Source organism: Echinops telfairi, unplaced genomic scaffold (assembly GCF_000313985.2).
Source record: "Echinops telfairi isolate 266 unplaced genomic scaffold, ASM31398v2 ScPeMD7_26;HRSCAF=91, whole genome shotgun sequence".
In the NCBI taxonomy this organism is placed as follows: Eukaryota; Metazoa; Chordata; class Mammalia; order Afrosoricida; family Tenrecidae; genus Echinops; species Echinops telfairi.
In genome coordinates, this window is record NW_022103923.1 from 5,071,688 (window position 1) to 5,078,090 (window position 6,403).

The 6,403-nt window shown below is 41.8% G+C and overlaps 1 non-coding gene and 1 pseudogene across 1 annotated transcript; one reads left to right on the forward strand and one right to left on the reverse strand.

The window, feature by feature from the left end:
• Positions 1-2,031, forward strand: part of LOC101656235 — a 15,699-nt pseudogene extending 13,668 nt beyond the window's left edge.
• Positions 297-400, reverse strand: LOC115869458. Its single transcript, XR_004046199.1, has one exon. It is a non-coding gene; the product is annotated as a small nucleolar RNA U13 (small nucleolar RNA).
• Positions 2,032-6,403: the final 4,372 nt, after the last annotated feature.

Below are 6,403 nucleotides of genomic sequence, written 5' to 3' on the forward strand. Positions count from 1 at the left end.
CAACTGGTGAGTTCGAACAGCTGACCATGTAGTTAGCCACTTTTTGCATAGCCCACTGTGTCTCCAGAGCTCCTTGTTCTATATTGAATCTGTTGCAATATGTTTTGTGATTAAAATGTCAGGTGATTATCCAGCCTCATATAGTTCCGTAGCTAGAAAAGGGAGGCACAGTATAATAGCTTCTTCAGATCATTGTGGATATTTTTTCTCAAAAGAAATAGTCCGGGCTTCAAAGTTGGTTGCAGTCATTGGAATCTGAAACCACATCAATGAATTTTTAAATGAAAGGTTTTTCGTGTCACACAGGTAAAACACCAACCTCGTAACAAGCTTTAAGGGAAGCACACGTCACACAAAAGCGTGAAACCCCGATCATCATAATTAGGACCTGGCAAGGGATCCTCTATCTACTTTTAAAACCTCTGCTTCATGAAGAGCTATCTTGCGTTTTTGAGTGACTCTTTGACCCATAAATAATTGTGTGACATTATGTATTTATTAGTCATTAGGAAAATATTGGTTCACTGAGTTAGGCAGCTATTCCAAATGCTAACAAATTTCACTATACAATATCCATCCTCCCCACCCCACACTGCCATCATATTTGTTAATATAGCCACCAATCTCATCAGATAAACCTACAAAATTGACAAGATACTCGACTTAAAGTGGCAGGTGCAAATTTTTCAAAATTCAAATTCTCACTTAGAAACTTGAATTTTTGTTATTGGCAACAAATACTGCCCATCGTGTTCCTCTGGGGTGACAAGGGTCACTTAGCTAGTTTCAAGGGGAGGTCGACCAATGCCTGGTTGAATAACCAGAACTTGCCTAGCAGTGGCTCTTTCAAGTCACAATGGGGTGCAGTGAAAAAAGGGGAGCTGGCTTCTCTCTCAACTCAAACAATGACACGATTGCTTTTCCTTGAGACATCCATCACACCGCAGTGTGCAGCTAAGTGCTGGATGCACAGTTGCACTTCATCCCACACAACGTTACCGAAGCATGAGCTCAAGCTCGGAGAGTTAAAAAATTGAACAATTGGTGAAGGGGGGATGGGGGGGAGGGGGGTAGAAAGGGGAAACCGATTACAAGGATCTACATATAACCTCCTCCCTGGGGGATGGACAACAGAAAAGTGGGTGAAGGGAGATGTCGGGCAGCGTTAAGACATGACAAAATAATACTAATCTATAAATTACCAAGGGTTCATGAGGGAGTGGGGAGCGAGGAGGGAGAGGGAAAAAAGAAAAATGAGGAGCTGATTCCAAGAGCCCAAGTGGAAAACAAATGCTTTAAGAATGATGAGGGCAACGAATGTATAGGTGTGCTTTACATAATTGACGTATGTATGGATTGTGATAAGAGTTGCATGAGCCCCCAATAAAATGATCAATAAATAAATAAATAGATCAAACAATTTTTATGGCTTCAACCAGAACCTTCTTAAGTGAAACTAATTTTTGATCTGGGTTTTGGGCTGTGTGTAGCGTCAAAGAATGGGGTGACAGTTGATACTGCTGCCATGAAACCTGCTGAGCTCAGGCGGTGTAGTGGGTTATGCATTGAGCTTCTAACCAATCAGTGGTTCAAACCCACCATCTGGGAAACCCAAAGGAACAGTTCTACTCTGTCCTTTAGCACTACTGTAAGTCGGAATCCACTTCATGGTGGTGAGAAGGCGCCACTGTTTCGGCAATCATCAATGCAATGTCATCTAACGGGAAAAGTACATTGTGTCTTAGTACTATTAGGAAAAATCGTTTTGACTTCACAAACCCCTGATAGACGCCAGAGACCCACACTTGGAGAACCATTCATTCTATCATTTTTCTTTCATTTTTCTATTGAAATACGTCCATCGAGAGAAGCACCTTCATTTGTGATTTGTTACCATGGGGTCGTTTCATATAAAGAAAGGCAAGTGAATGTCTTTATTCTTTCTCTTTATTTACTAGATTTTTAAAATTTGGTTCCAAAAACTTTAGCCCTTGCCCTTCGGGTCTGGAACTGAATTCACCTCTGAATTAGAAGAACCAACCATTTAAGATCAAAAGGGCAGCATTTACCCAAGGACAACGTTCAGCTAGCTAGGAAAGGAGAACTGGAAAACAGCAAGCATGGGCAAGTAGGATGCATGGGGATACATTGAGGAGATTGCAATGGATGAACTGAATCTGAACGTGGGTGAATTATTGAATGTAAAACTGATGAACTCCTCTGTAAACCTTCACCTAATTCACAATAAAAAGTTTTGGTTTTGGTTTTAATTACCGTTCAGTGAGAATTTTTTGTTTGTTTCATGTGAACTTAGGGATCTTAACATAGTTCATGTGTTTCAATCTATGGCAGTTATTATTTTAATTGATAACTAACGTATCATTTGCTAAGGGAGGGCCTTTTCATATTGGCTACTGAATCTTTTTGACATGACTCGAGAAATCTTTGACAGCTTCCTTGACTTGCCGTGTGCTAAGATATTTCAAGTTCATACTGTTGGTTTTCTGACTCAGACATGGAATCCACCATTTTTCTAAGAATCCCTGGTTCCATTCAGTAGAAAATTATATTCACAGACAGTAATCTGGGTGCCAAGAATGGGAATGCAATACCAATTATTAATTTAGCTCCAAACTCTCATTTCCAAACTCATCCTTTTAACCGGCTCTGTTAAAATGGATCTGGGCCCTTTAAATATTCTTTTGCTTTTGCTGAATTTTTATCATGAGAGAGTGCTTGAAGATGCAGTAAAGAAAGAAATGAGTTTGCTTCTAGGGGCACCCCTGTGCTCTTATGGCAGGCTTCTGCAGCATGGTGGCATTTGCCAGCACCAGGCTTCTATAGTATAGATAACTTCTCCGGTGCCCAGCTCCCACAGTGTGCATTGGCCAGAAGGGCCTAACAATCAACAGCTTTCCCCATCACTTTAGAGGTTAAATTTCTGCCTTGTTCCAGAGGACAGTTTTCCAGCAAGTTCCAGAGAGTTGTTATGTTCTGCTGGGTTGTCTATAGAAACAAATCCAGTGATACTCATCTATGCATAAGAAAGAACTTTATATAAAGAAGTAATTGTATAGCAATAAGGCATCCCGGCCCAGTCCAACTCAAGTCCAAAAGTCTGATATTAGCCTATAAACCCTCTTCAGACTCATGTAGCTACAGGCTGGTGACACAGAAAGGTGAATCGAGAAGCAGAAAGATCACAGAACGGTGGGTACAGTCACACAAATCCAAGGTCAGTGGAAATATGGCAGGGTGCTGACAGCTCTCAGGGTAAGGCAGCCCACATGAGGTTTCCCCTGGAGATAGAGTCCCAGCAAGCAGGAAGGCAAAGAGGCAGAGAGAGGTTCCTAGTTGTCCTGCTTGTAAGAAGGCCACACCCTCAAGGAGGCACCATCAGACTGTGATCGGATGGACAGGTTGAACTCCATTCCTACACCTTCATACATCTTCAAGTTGACATAAAGTCTAACTGCCGCAGTTGTTTCCAGGCAAGTTTTGGAGGGCAGAGTTCTAGCAAGTTCCAGAGGGCTGTGTCTTCGTTTCTTAGTGCTGCTGTACCAGAACAAACACATTTATTCTCTCACAGTTTAGAGGCTCGAAGTCCGAATTTAGGGCACTGGCTGAAGAAGGAGGTGTTGTGGCTACTCTGGGGGCAAATCGTTGTCTTACCTTTTCTACTCGGCCCTCCTTGGAGTTCTTGGGTTTGCAGACTGGTTTGCATCCCTCATGTTCAGATACTATAGGTCTTCCCTCTGTGGCTGCTTTTCCTGTGCCTGAACAGCTCTTTTCCATCTAAAAAGTATTCATTTAAGCACTTCTATGCGGTGGTAGTTACATAATTCCATGTCAACTTGATAGAGTGTAGGGTGGAGTCCAGCCTATCAATCAGTTCACAGGCTGATGATGTCTCCTTGTGGGTGTGGCCTTCTCAAAAGGAGGATCCTGTGGACCTCCCCCTCTCTCTCTGTTTCACCTTCTTGTTGCAGAGCCACACTGGGAGCTGCCAGAACCCTGTGATGACACCACTGCCGTTGGATCCACAAGATTTTGCACCCACTGGCCGGTGATGTTCCTGCATCGTTGTATGTGGCTGTGTGAGTCTGAAGAGGAACTTATGGACTAGTATCAGACTTATGGACTAGCTTTGGACTTGATCTGGATTGGGCTGGGATGTTTGCTTGGTATATAATAATTACTTCTTAATATGAAGCTCTCTCTTACACATATATGAATGTCACTGGATTTATTTCTCTAGTCAACCTGGTCTAACACATACAAAGGGGTACCCCCCCCAAAAAACTGAAAAAAGCTCCTCTGGGCAGAACTTTCATAATATGCACTTTTCCCACTAGACAAGCATTGAGCAACTCACTCTGAGTTAATGCACTGAGTGGGGTCCCCTGGGAAGGTTCTCTCTGGTCACAGTGAATTTTTTCGTAAAAGCAGTTTTGTTTGAACCTCATTTTTTTGTGACGACCAATTTAAGGAAACAGCATGTGGCTGTTAAAGCTTGTTTTCGACTCAGGAAAAATGCCGCAGAAACTTGTGATGTTGAACACAGCTTATAAGGATAGCGCTATGGGGAAAACTCAAGTGTACGAGTGTTTTTCTCATTTCAAAAAGGTGAAATGTTGATTGATGACAAACCTCATTCTGGACATCCGTCAATTTCCTAAATGGATGAAAATGTTAACAAAATTCATGCACTTGTGCTCAAAAACTGACAGACCATTGAAGAGATTGGGAAGTTATCTGGACTCTCTTGGAGCTCGGTTCAGCAAATTTTAACGGAAGATTTGGGAATGAGAAGGGTCGCTGGCGAATTTGTGCCTCGGGTTCTGACCGACCAGGAAAAAGAGCATTGCTTGGAAACATGCAGTGCTTTGAAAAAACAGCTTTGAAGCTGCCCAGACATTTTTCTCAATGCCATTACTGGTGATGAGACATGGTGCTATTCTTACGACCACAAAAGCAAACATCCATCAAGCCAGTGGAAGATGCCATCGTCACTTCGCCCCCAAAAAGCTCGTCAAGTGAAATCAAAGACCAAGATGATGCTCATTTGTTTTTTTGATGTGAAAGGAATAGTGAATTTGGAGTTTGTTCCATCAGGTTAAACTGTTAATCAAGTTATTTAGAATTTCTGAGAAGATTGTGTAACAGTGTGTGATCAAAAAGGCCTGATTTGTGACAGATGGGGGACTGGTTTTGCCACCACAAGAATGCACCTGCTCACAGTCAGTGCGCCAGTTTGGGGCAAAAAAACAGCATGTCTCTCTTGTCCCAGGCACCTTACTCACCTGACCTCACACCGAGCGAATTCTTTTTGTTTCCGTGAACGAAGAGGAACATGAAAGGACAGTGATTTGACAATGTAGAAGAGGTTAAAAAACAATTTTTTTTAAAAAGGAGGTGCTATCAACCATCCAAACAGATGAATTTGAAAAATGTTTCCGAGAATGGAATTGCAGATTTGACAAATGTATTAAGTGTCATGGAGAGTACGCTGAAGGTGATAAGGCTGTTTTTAAAAAAAAAAAAAAAAATTTTTAAATACACAGCTTTGAAACAAAAAATGACCTAGTTTTTTTTTTTGGAACCCCCAATTATACCTAATCATGTGTTCTGGATTGACAGGAACCCTGATGGCATAGTGGTTACACGCCAGACTGCTACCTGCAGTTCAAAACAACCAGCAGCTCTTTGGGAGAGAGAGGAAGCTTCCTACTCCGATACAAGTTATAACCTTAGAAACCCACATAGGGTCACTATGAATCAGAATGTACTCTATGGTAGTGAGTTTGGTTTTTGTTTTGTTTTGTATTGTGTTTAAGCAAAGGAACCAAGTACTAGGCTGTTAACCCCTAGGTCAGGAGTTCAAACCCACTGGCTGCTCTGAGGGAAAAAGATAAAGCTTTCTGCTCGCATAAAGATGTACAGACTCAGAAAGACACGGGGGCAGTTCTACCCTTTCCTATAGGGCCATTATGATTCAAAATCAACTCAATGGCAATGAATTTGGTTTGATTATGCCTAATCAGTTTGTTTGTATCAAAAAATGATGGATTTCCAGGCTACCCTACATTGATATGATCCATTAACATAATAAAGAAGACCATTACTCCAAAATGGAGATTAGGATTGCTAACACTACTTTGGGTGACACAATTAAATATATTGACTACTTTCTAGAATTTTCCAGAGGGTTAAATCCTGGTAAGCTCTTCCAGCGTGGCACCATATCTTTGCCATTTAGTGGGTGCTGACTGGTACCTCTCCCACCCAGTACGTACCTTAACCCTGGGGCGACAGGTAGGGGACACTTCCTTGGGTGGTCTATCTCAATACTATAAAAAACAAAAAACCACACTCACTGCCATAGAGTTGATGCCAACTCATA